Below are 13,045 nucleotides of genomic sequence, written 5' to 3'. Positions count from 1 at the left end.
AAAAGAAAAAGTTATTTTCGAGACAGGAGGAGGCGGGAGAGAGACAGAGGCGAGCGACGGCGGCCTGGTTCACATCGCTCGGATCTCCCCAGCCGCCTCCGCCTCCGCCTCCAGCTCGGTAGCGTCTGAAGATGCCGCGACTTGCATTGCCAGCTCCGTGGTGGGGCCTGAACACATTCTTCCTTAGTCCTCACCTTGTGATGGGAGAAGATACTGTAAGAGATATCATGCTCTAAGAACTTTATGAACACTATTCCTTGGTCCACACATTATGATTGAAAAAGACACTGTGAGAGAATCATTTCTCATCCTTCTTTTGCAAGGAGGAATGAAAGATCAGAAACAGGATGGGAGACTTGATATGTGATGTGCTCAAACTTGAGACTGAACTTGATTTATCACATACTACCCCTTATTGCCCTCTCTTCAATCTCTGCTTGTCCTTGTAAGGGTAGACAAGTAACTGAATAACAGCCATGTTTGGTTTGTTGGATCTTTCATGATGAGTGAGAAGAGCTGCCTTAGTGATTTTATACAGGAATGTCTAGAAATGTTTCAGTTCCTCAGAGTGTTCCAAGTTAAACAAAGTTCACCAATCTTTCATGAAGAAAGTCCATCAACCCTTCATATCCAGACTATGTAAAACAAAAAGAAATTGGGAAGGAGGGTGGGGGCATAGAATCATTTTTGTTTCCTCTTGACAGGTGGGATGGTGACAAGGGGTCTGTTTTTCAGGGTCCAGAGAGGGTAGTGATGTAAGCCAGATTGAGGGTGTTGATCCTGGCTGAAATGTCTGCAGTTAGGATCCTGGGTAAGCAATAGAGGGACTGATGGCATTAAGACATTTCAGAAGTAATCTCTCTAAAATTTAGAAGACAAGGCAAAATTGTAAGTAGGGTTATTATTAGGAGGAAGGACATAAGTATGGGGAGTAACCTAATTGGAAAAGACCCAAAATCTCATTCTGAGACATTGGAATGTAGGTGTTGAAGCTTTGTTTGCCTGGTCCTTGAGGCATTTGACCCATTGACAGTGGTTAAGTTGTAAAGTCTTCTGTGATTTTCAAGGTTTATAGGGGCAAGGGAATCAAGATGATCTTGCATGAAGTGATCTGACCTTATGTTTCTTTTAGGCATTTTGACAGCTGACATGATAAGAATGATTTTGTATGCATAGACATTCCAAGTCTAGCAGAAACTGTGGCCACTTCTGTAAAGATACATAATGTTGTGAACAACGTGAGAACAATTACATTTCTTTTAGGTTTTATATTAACAATTATGTGAATTGGAGTAGGGGAGTCAGAAGGTATGAGATATAGCAGGAGACAGAAGTCCAGAGTATATATGTCAGTCCAGTATTTAGTTGAGGTTTTACATATCCAGAAAGCACCATGTGACTGATCATAGGCAGATTTCTTTTTAGAAGGACTTTTGGAAATCTTGAAAGTAGCCTTCCAGCCAAGATGGCAACTGCTTATCTGCGCTGCAAATCCGGGGAAAGAAAGGCAAGACATTAAGAGTTCACTGGGTCTTTTAGGGGAAAGCAATCCCCAATAGATTGTCAGTGAGAGGGCAGGGGGGGGAGGGGGGAGACAGGAAATGGTGGATCCCCTCACGGGCAGGTAGCCCACCCCTCCCCCCAAATAGCTGCTGTGTCCACTGCAGCTCCCCCGTGCACAGATTGATCCATGCGTTTGGAAGCTTAGATGGATCCACACACTTGCCCACTTGCTGCTCTGGCCACCATGCGTTCAGTGACTCCTGGCAATAACAGGGAATCCTGATTCACTCAGAAGTGGGTAGCCCACCCTGCCCCATATCCATAGTCCAGCAGCGTGCAGATAAATCCCTGTGTGTGGAAGTTTAGATTGCTCCACCCACTCACTCACTTACTGCTCCTGCAGCTGCATGTTCAGCAAGCCCACTACAACAGCTACTGCCACACAAGCTCAGATTGTGTCTCTCACTTGCATCAGCTCAGGTGCCATCCCCTACATGTCTGCTGCACCAGCCATCCATAAATGTCCTGTGGTGGGAGAGCACAGACTGCCTTGGGGTCCCACTGTTCCCAGCCAGAGTTTGGGCTGCTTCAGTGCTTGGTGCCTCAGTATCCCTCCTAGCTTAAACGCAGGCAGCTTTGGTGCATTACCGCTTGAGAATTCAGGCAACTTTGGTGCTCCTGCCAGGCAGTAGATGGGCAGCTTTGGCAAGTGACAGCCAAAGCCCAGGCTTCTTGTCAACTGCCCAAGGGTGCCTCTGATTCCCATTGTGCATGAGCCCAGGCTGACCCACCCATCTACATGCCCATACACAGCCATGGGAATACCACAGTGCCAAATGAATAACATGAAAAATCAAATGCAAGAAAATAGAGTAAGACCACCCAGTCCTATAATGAATACATCTAACCAAAACATAGAAGAGTCATTAAGATCAGAACATCAAATTGAAGCTATGAGCAATGCAACCCTGAACAATCTATTAGTAGGAACTTGAAGGAAAGGAACAAAGGACCGATAATTGTGTGGATGCTGCCATTACTAAACTAGAACTAATAGATAAGAAATTGGAAGGAGTTAAAAGAGAGTTAAGCAATTTGAAGGAGAGTGGAAAAAAAGAAGACCTTAAAAATCAGCTGGCCATGCTAAATAAAGATATAAAGAAATGAAAGGATGAATTCCAAGAATCATCAAGAAAATCAGAAAATGATGTGAAAAGGGAGCTTGACAGAGGGATGAACATAATACATAGAAAAGTAGTAGAAAATGCAAATTTAATTGAACAAGTCCAAAACTCTCTAAAATTTCTCAAGAATAGAGTCAGCCAAATGGAGGATAGAAACTCTGATCTGGAAGACAACATGGAAGAAACAGTTCGAGAGTTCAAAAATTTCAGTAAGCTCAAAAGTTCCTGTGAACAGAACATGAGGTAATTGTGGGATATACTTAAACAACCTAATATCAGGATCATTGGAATACCAAAAGGAGAAGTTCAGACCAAGACATGGAGAACTTATTTAACAAAATAATTGAAGAAAAATTCCCCAGTCAACAGAACTCCAAACAGACTGGACCAAAGGAGAAACTCTCCAAGACATATTGTAATTAAGACTCTAAACATTGACACCAAAGAGAAAATCCAAAAAGTAGCTAGGGAAAAACAGCACACCACTTTCAAAGGTAACCCCATCAGAATTACTTCAGACTTCTCAGTGGAAATCCCAAAAGCTAGAAGGGCCTGGAAAGAAACACTTCAAAGTCTAAGAACCTATGGCTTCCAACCCAAACTACTCTCCCCAGCAAAAGTATCCCTCATAATAGATGGTAAAAGAAAACTTTCCATGACAAAACTCACCTTTACAATTATATGAACACAAAACCAAACCTACAGAGAGTATTTCAGGAAATTCTCCACAAAGAAGAAACAAATAAACAAATTCAAATGCCTACAAGAAGCAGATCACAATAACCAAACTCAGAGTAGGCACACAAAACTTTCAAAGTCCATGAAAACACCAACCCTCATGTACCATCACAATATGACAGGGATCAAATCAAATCTCACAGTCATGACCCTAAATATTAATGGCCTTAATTCACCCATCAAGAGACACAAGCTAACAGGATGGATCAAAAAATTAGAACCTTCAATCTGTTATCTTCAAGAAACTCACACCACCACTAAAGACAAACACCTCCTCAGGGTGAAAGGGTTGAAAACAATATTCCAAGCAAATGGGAATAAGAAACAAGCAGGCATAGCTATATTAAAATCAGATAAAATAGACTTCAAACCAAAAATAATCAAAGAAGACAAAGAAGGCCACTTCCTACTTATTAAGGTAACAATACATCAAGAGGATATTACAATCATAAATCTTTATGCACCAAACACAGGGGCACCACAGTTCATAAAACAAAACCTACTTGACAATAAAACATAAATAAGCACCAACACCATCATAGCTGGGGACTTCAACACAACATTATCACTAATAGACAGATCATCCCACTCAACAGAGAAGTAAGAGAGCAAAACAAAACCATAGATCACTTAGACCTAACAGACATCTACAGAACTTTGTATCCCATATCCACAGACTACACATTCTTCTTAGCAGCCCAATGAACATTCTCTAAAATAGACCATATACTGGGTCACAAAGACTGCCTCCACATATTTGGGAAGATTGACATAATTCCCTACATGTTATCAGATCACAATGCTATATTGCTAGAAATCAAAAACAAGAGACCCACCAAGAATCCTAACGGTATCTGGAAACTTAACAGCACACTTTTAAACAATAAATGCAGAATGGATGAATTAAAAAATGAAACTGCAAAATTTCTGGAATTAAATGATAATGAGAACACATTGTACCAAATCCTATGGGACACAATGAAGGCAGACCACAGGGGAAAATTGATAGCTTTCAATGCATTCATAAAAAAGACAGAAAGATACCAAATCAATAACCTAACCATCCACCTAAAGGAACTGGAAAAACAAGAAACATCCAAACCAAAGAGCTCCAGAAGGAAAGAAATAATTAAAATCAGAGCAGAAATTAATGAATTGGAAACCAAGGAAACAAGACAATTGACAAAACAAAGAGCTGGTTCTTTGAAAAAATAAACAAGATTAACAAACCCCTGGCCAATTTGATCAAGCAAAAAAAGAAGAAGCTTCAAATTAACAAAATTCAAAATAAAAAAGGAGATCACAACAGATATCAGTGAAATTGGGAGAATCTTCAGGCCTTATTTCAAAAACCTCTACTCCACAAAACTGGAAAATGTGGAGGAGATTGATAAATTCCTGGATGCATATCATCTATCAAAGCTAAACTCAGAGCAGATTAATCACCTCAGTGAATCCATCACACTCATGGAGATTGAAAAAATAATAAAAATCCTCCCCCAAAAGAAGAGTCCAGGACCAGATGGCTTCTCAGCTGAATTCTATCAAACATTCATGGAAGAACTCAAACCAATATTCCTCAAACTGTGCCACACAATTTGAGAACAGGGAAAGTTACCCAACTCCTTTTATGAAGCTAGTATCACCCTAATTCTAAAACCTGGCAGAGATGCTGCAAGAAAAGAAAACTACCGACCTATTTCCCTGATAAACTTAGATGCACAGATCCTGAACAAAATCCTTGGAAACCGAAAGCAACAACACATCAAAAGCATAATCCACCTTGACCAAGTGGGATTTATCCCAGGAACACAAGGGTCGTTCAACATACAGAAATCTGTCAATGTAATACACCACATAAACAAGATTAAAAATAAAAACCACATGATCATTTCGATAGATGCAGAAAATTCCTTCGACAAAATACAACATCACTTCATGATCAAAACATTGTAGAGAATTGGTATGGTTAGTTCATATCTTAACATAATCAAGGCAATATACAAAGCTCCAAAGGCCCAAATAATACTTAATGGAGAGAGACTAGAGGAATTCCCATTAAGATCAGGAACAAGACAGGGTTGTCCTCTCTTACCACTGCTTTTCAATATAGTACTGGAAGTCCTACTCAAGCAGTAAGACAGGAGAAGGAAATAAAAGGGATACAATTTGGAAAGGAAGAAGTTAAGTTAGCTCTATTCACTGATCACATGATTGTATATGTAAGAGACCTGAGAGACTCCATCCCAAAACTCCTGAAAGTGATTAACTCCTATAGCAAAGTAGAAGGATACAAAATCAATGCACAAAATCAATAGCCTTTCTATATGCAAATGACAAAGATACAGAGAAAGATATAAGGGACATAGTCCCATTTTCAGTAGCAACAACAACAACAAAAAAACCCTTGGATGGGCTGGAGAGATGGCTTAGCGGTTAAGCGCTTGCCTGTGAAGCTAAGGACCCTGGTTCGAGGCTCGGTTTCCCAGGTCCCACGTTAGCTAGATGCACAAGGGGGCGCACGCGTCTGGAGTTCGTTTGCAGAGGCTGGAAGCCCTGGTGTGCCCATTCTCTCTCTCCCCCTCTATCTGTCTTTCTCTCTGTGTCTGTCGCTCTCAAGTAAATAAATAAAAAATTAAAAAAAAAAAGAAAATGTCTTCTGTAATCATCAGAGAAATGAAAATTAAAGCAACCATGAGATTCCACCTTACCCCAATATGGATAGCAAACATCAAAGAATCAAATGAAAATAAATGCTGGTGAGGATGTGGAGAAGTAGGAACACTCACCCACTGTTGGTGGGAATGTAGGATGGTACAACCACTTTGGAAAGCAATATGGAGACTCCTGAAAGAGCTGACTATAGACATACCAACAAACCCAGTTATTGCCCTACCTGGCATCTACCCTAAAACCTTCAAACCACAGGCCAGAGAAATTTGCTGAGCCATGTTTGTAGTGGCTCAATTTGTAATAGGGAAGAGCTGGAGTCAACCCAGATGTCCATCACTACAGGATGGATAACTAAGATGTGGTATATCTACATAATATAATTCTATAAAGCAGTAAGAAAAAAATAATACAATGGAATTTGAGGAATATTGGTTGAACCTGGAACAGATCATTCTCAGTGAACTTACCCAATCACAGAAAAAAAATTGCCACATAGTCTCACTCATCTACAGCACCTAACCTGAATCTACACATGCTACCTTACATATCCAGCAAGCATCTTGTGGACTAGACACTAGGAGGGATGGGGAGGGAAGGGAGAGCATTGCAGGGCTGGGAAACACAAATCTAGACCCAAAGTGCAATGGTACCATGAAATTCTACTTCCTAAATGGCAGACCAAATGGCTGAACCTTCATCAGGCCCCTACAGGGAACACCTGAACCACAAGACACTGGAGAGTGTAGGATCAAAGCTAACCTTAATCTTCTACATCTTCCCTTTCTCCATCTCCCTCACCCCTCTGTCTCTCTCTTCTCTGTAACTCTTATGTATTAGTTATCTTTTCCCTCAGTTTTGTAGTGGGCAGTGAACTGTAACCCCCAGTACCAGCATGGGACTATCATCCACAATGAGCTTTTGATCAGAGAGACCTACAAGTTTTCCTAAAAGACAGACAGATTTCTGTTAGAGTACTTGATGTCCCACCAATGGTTAGTGGTAAGACCTTACTGCTGAAGGCACCATTTATAGTTGACACATAAAAGGGAATGGCATGGCTGGAAGCTAGAAGAGAGTCAGTCCCCAGAGAGTCAGTGCATCTAGTGGCAGAAGGTGCTACATGGGCCATTGGGAGAAAATGACCAATATCTGTCCAAGCAACTGATGGTCTAACCTACTTATCAGCAAATAACCTGTTGTGATGCCCACACAAGTGCAATAGTGGCACACAGCCATGGTGGGGAACCAACTGCTCTTGATTTGGCTAACTGATCCCTCCAGTGGTATGGGACCTATAGCTGGAGCTTGGAAACAAGGCAGAACCATATCCAAACATAAGCCCACTCTCAATCATGGGCTACAAGAGGGCCAACACCTATTAAATTCTCTATATAAAAAGTAAGTTTATCTCATTTGTCCTGGTGCTAACTTACTCTCCATTGGAGACTCTGCTTCTCTTTATCAGATAGATGTAGATCCTAGGGAGAGAGCCACCCATCATACCTCAAAAGGGCCCTGGTGAAACTAAGAAAGGTTGGTGAAACAAGCAAGGGTGCTGCTTTCCTGATGAACTGGATACCAGCACAAGGGGGAAGGAGACCAACACAGAGAAAAATCAACTCCACCAAATCAGAGAGCCAGAGCCTTAGAGGCCCCCAACCCCTCATCACTGAAGCAGACCAAAAATGAACCCAACATGACTCAGGGAAATTTTGCCAAAGAGGGGGCAGAAAGAATGTTAGAGCCACATGTTGGGTCATGATATGCAGAGACATTTATCTTACCCATAACTGTGGGCTAACTCCACAATGCATAACCCACATACCTCAACAAGGAGGGGCCAATGGCGAGGGGGTAGGTCATGGATGAGCCTAATAATGGTACCAAACTGACTGTATTTGCTGAATACAAAACTAATTAATTTAAAAAAAGAAATTCTACTATGTTATCAAACAAGGTTAATATAGTAGAGTTGCATGGATATTTTATGACTTACTAACCTTAAATTGTGGTTAAGAGAATAATATTTTGTCTCAAAGAATTGGCTTTTAATATTTAATATGGTGATCATATTTTATTGGTTTCATTGAAAATTTCACAACTTAATAAATTTAAAGCACCAAAATATTTTTTTAAAAAAAGAAATCTTGAAAGTAAAACTCAAGAGGCATAAACAAAGACAAGAGTGGAATCTGGAGAATGGGCTGGGGGCCATTTTTCAAGGTCAGTTTCACAGCTGTATTTTGAACAGGAGCAGGATTTACAGGAGCAGGTAACCATCACATCGTTCTGATCATTGGAGTCAAGGTCAGTGTGTGGCTCAGTGGGACTGTTACAGGGCATGGATTTGGACTTCATCTTGTCCCAAGGTGTGGTGCTAGAAGCAAAACCATACTAGGAGGCAGTCACAGAGTTCCAAGTAACAACAGGCATTTCTGAAACCATTTGGAATTGGAGCCTTTGAAACAAATTGTTTAAGTAGGCAAATAAAAGATTGACTCATGGAAAGCAGAAAAACAGTAACTATGATAGAGCCCTGGCACACAAGAGAATGAGTTTTACCTCAGAGGAAATAAGCAAGGTTTCATGTACAGGGTTAGCTTACTAGGGATAAGAACAATAACTTTAAATAACAGGTGTGTCTAGTGGTCACAGAGACATCAGAGCACTCATGGAAAAGATAATAAAATTAGCTATTTTTTAAAAATTATTTATTTATTTATTTGAGAGCGACAGACACAGCGAGAAAGACAGATAGAGGAAAAGAGAGAGAATGGGCGCGCCAGGGCTTCCAGCCTTGCAAACGAACTCCAGACGCGTGCGCCCCCTTGTGCATCTGGCTAACGTGGGATCTGAGGAACCGAGCCTCGAACCGGGGTCCTTAGGCTTCACAGGCAAGCGCTCAACCGCTAAGCCATCTCTCCAGCCCAAAATTAGCTATTTTAAAAGGCTAATACACTCCAAAATAATTTTTGTTCTGGACTGGTAATATTTACTTCTCGACAATTGTTGCAGTCTATTGTTGAAGTCTTTGTAACATAGGTGTGGCTTCTGGGGCCTCAGTTTTTGGTTTTCCATTTGGCAAACATCACTTTGTACTTTGTGTAAATGGTAGGCTGTTTTTCCATGTTGCTAGGAGGCTTTCTTCTAGAGTCTGTTATAGATGATGTTTAACAGGCAGGAGGCATCTCTTCAGGGGAGTGATACTTGTTATATTATTTATTAAAGGAGTGCACCACCGCACCTGGCAGTAATTTTTTTTATTAGGTATGGATATAGTGTGTATACAGCCATGATGGTACCATCGTTAGCCTTCTCCCTGTAATTCCCTTCCCCCTTCAGATTGTGAGTGTTGCAATATAGGGTTGGCCTTCAGTTATGGGGGAGAAGCAATGTCTCTGTACATAATGGCCCAATTTATGGATCCAACAATCTACCCCATCTTTGGCAAATTTTCCTGAGCCATGCTAGGTTCATTTTAGGTCTATTTCAGTGACATGAGCTCTTGTGAGTCTCTGTCTCTGGATATCTGATTTGGTAGGTGTTGAGTGTTCTCTGTGTCTGTCTCCTTCACTGTTGTGCTGATACCAGGTTTACTGAGAAAGCATCTCTTACTCATTACCCCACTAACTATGGCTTCTGCCAGTGCCCAGGTGGGTTGCAATGGGCTGATTCTCTCCTTAGGTTTTGTGTCCATCTAAAAAAAAGAAGAAAATTCTCCAATGGAAAGTGAGTTCAGTGGAAGATACATGGATACCCATTATTATTTTAGAGAGAATTTAATAGGTGTAGGCCCTCTTGTAGTCTATTGGTAGGAGCTTGATATTGGAGAGTGGGCTCATTTTTGGATATGGTTTTGAATTGTTTCCCCAGTCCAGGTATAGGTTCTGTTCCATTGACAGGATGTTAGCCAAATCAAGAGCAGTTGGTAACCCACCATGGCTGTGTGCTACTATTACACTTGTGTGAACAACACATCAGGTTGACTGCTTCTGAGTAGCTTAGATCATGAGTTGCTAGACAGATGTCAGTCATTTTCCCCCAGTCACTCATGTAACACAAATTTGGCACTAGACAAGCTAAGTGTCTGGAGATTGACTATCTTCCAGTTTCCAGTCAGGTTGCTCCATGTTCCATCCCAACAGCATATGGTGTCTTTGGCAGTAGGGTCTTACCTTTGGTGGGTCATCAAGTACTCTAACATAATTCTGTCTTCTTTTGGGAAACGTTGTAGGTCTCTCTGATCAACAGCTCACTGTGAATGTTACCCACATGCTGGTACTGGGAGTTATAGGTCACTGTCAAGGGAGAAGAAGGGAGAAAAAATGTAGGTAATATAAAAGACAAAGAGAGAAAAGAGAGAGAGAGAGAAACAGGAGAATATTGAGGATAGTCTTTATCATACCCTCCCCAGGCTCCTTGTGAATCTCTATAAGTATGTGATGAAGGTTTGACTTTTTAGTATGTCTTTCAGGATATAGGATTTTATGGTACCATTTCCATTTGGGTCCAATTTTTTGTCCATCCCTTACCCTTGCCCTCCCCTCCTTCCCCACCATCCCTATTGTTCAGTTCTTGAGATGTTTATTAGGTATGTCATCATCAAAGGCATATTCAGGTTAGGAGCTACAAATGAGTGAACCCATGAGTTGATTATCTTTCTTTAACTGGGTGAATTTGCTGAGAAGATCTGTTCCAAGTTTGACCACTTTTCTTCAGATTTCATTGTGTCATTTTTTTCTTACTGCTGTGTAGAATTCCATTGTGTAGCTTTACCACATCTTAGTTATCCATTTGTCTAATGATGGACATCTGGGTTGATCCCAGCTCTTAGCTTTATGAATTGAGCAGCTATAAATATGGCTGAGCAAATCTCTCTACACTGAGGAATGGAGCTTTTAGGATAAATGCCCAGCAAGGGAATAAGTGGGTCTGTTGGTACCTCTATAGTCATCCTTTTTAGGAGTCTCCATATTTCTTTCCATACGGTTGTACCATCTTGCATTCCCAACAAAAGTGAATGAGGGTTCCCATTTCTACACAATCTCTCCAGAATTTGTTGTCATTAGATTTTTTAATGTTTACTGTTCTTACTGGGGTAAGGTGGAATTTCAGTTTTAATTAGCATTTCCCTGATTATTAGGGATGTTGAACATTTTATTAAGTGTGTGTTTGTCATTTATATTTTTCCACTGAGAACTCCCTGCACAGTTCTCTGCTCCATTTTGTGAGTGGGTTGTTTGAGTTTTTATTACTTAGGTTTTTGAGTTATTTGTACGTTCTAGAAATTAGGCCTCTGTCCAAGTTATGTCCAGCAAAGATTTTCTCCCATTCTGTGGGAAATCTGTTGGAAATGCTTATTGTTTGTCTATGAAAAACCTTTTCAGCTTCCTGATATTCCTATGGTTGAGTGATTGTTTAATTTTGATACTTCTTGTTTTACCAATGCCCTTAGGTGGATGGTTAGGTTATTGATTTGGATTCTCTCTGTCTTTGTTATGAAGGCATTTAATGCAATGAATTTTCCCCTGAGGACTGCCTTCATTGTGTTCTATAAGATTTGGTACACTGTGTTCTCATTGTCTGCCATTTCTATATTTTCCAATTTCACTTTTTATTTCGCCCCTACCCATGTATTGTTTAAGAGTGTGTTTGTCAGTTTCCAGGAGTTGGTTGGGCTCCTGGCACATCTTTTGTTGTTGATTTCTAACAATACAACACAATCTGATATCATGCAGAAAATTATGTTGATCCTCCTAAATATATGGAGGCAGTCTTTATGACCCAGTATATAATCGATTTTAGAGAAGGTTTCATGGGCTTCTGAGAAGAATTTCTGAGAAGAATGTGTAATCTGTGGATTTTGGGTAGAATGCTCTGTAGATGTCTATTAGGTTTAATTGATCTATGGTGTTGTTTGGCTTTCTTACTTCCCTGTTAGTTTTCTGTGGAATATTGAAGTCCCCATCTATGATGGTGTTGGTAGTTATTTCTGTTTTATTGTCAAGTAGGCTTGTTTTATGAATTGTGGTGCATCTGTGTTTGGTGTATAAAGATTAATGATTGTGATATCCTCTTGTTGGATTGTTCCCTTAATAAGTAATAAGTGGGCTGGAGAGATGGCTTAGTGGTTAAGCGCTTGCCTGTGAAGCCTAAGGACCCCAGTTCAAGGCTCCATTCCCCAGGACCCACGTTAGCCAGATGCACAAGGGGGTGCATGCATCTGGAATTTGTCTGCAGTGGCTGGAAGCCCTGGCGCACCCATCCTCTCCCTCTCCCTCTCCCTCTCCCTCTCCCTATCTCTCTCTCTCTCTCTCTCTCTCTCTGCCTCTTTCTCTGTCACTCTCAAATAAATAAATAAAAATAAACCAAAAAAATTTTTAAAAAAGTAATAAGTGGCCTTCTTTGTCTTTTTTGATTACTTTTGAAGTCTATTTTATCCAATATAAGTATATCTATCCCTGCTTACTTCTTATTTCCATTTACTTGGAATATCATTTTCCCCCCTTTCACCCTGAGGAGGCGTCTGTCTTTAGTGGTGAGGTGGGTTTCTTGAAGACAGCAGATTTAGGCATCTAATTTTCTGATCCACCATGTTAGCTTATGTCTCTTGATGGGTAAATGAAGGTCATTAATATTTAGGGTAATAATTGTGAGGTTTGATTTAATGCCTGCCATATTGTGTTGGTTTATGTGGCTTGGTATTTTTTGGCCTTGGTTACTGTGATCTGCTTCTCATAGGCACTTGAGGTTGGTTATTTGATTCTTCTGTGTGGAGCATTCCCTGAAGTACTCTTTGTAGGTTTGGTTTTGTGTTCATATAGTTGTAAATCTGAGTTTTGTTGTGGAAAGTTCTTCCACCATCTATTATGAAGGATACTTTTGCTGGGTAGAGTAGTTTGGGTTGGAGTCCCTGAATTTTTTGAGTTTGCAGTGTTCCATTCCAG

At 40.6% G+C, this 13,045-nt stretch overlaps 1 gene segment (V, D, J or C); it reads right to left on the bottom strand.

Annotated features, from left to right (window-relative positions):
• Positions 1-13,045, bottom strand: part of LOC101600058 — a 746,857-nt gene that overhangs the window by 406,043 nt on the left and 327,769 nt on the right.

The sequence above is a fragment of the Jaculus jaculus genome, chromosome 7, assembly GCF_020740685.1.
Source record: "Jaculus jaculus isolate mJacJac1 chromosome 7, mJacJac1.mat.Y.cur, whole genome shotgun sequence".
Classification (NCBI taxonomy): Eukaryota; Metazoa; Chordata; class Mammalia; order Rodentia; family Dipodidae; genus Jaculus; species Jaculus jaculus.
This window is presented reverse-complemented; position numbering and strand designations above follow the sequence as displayed.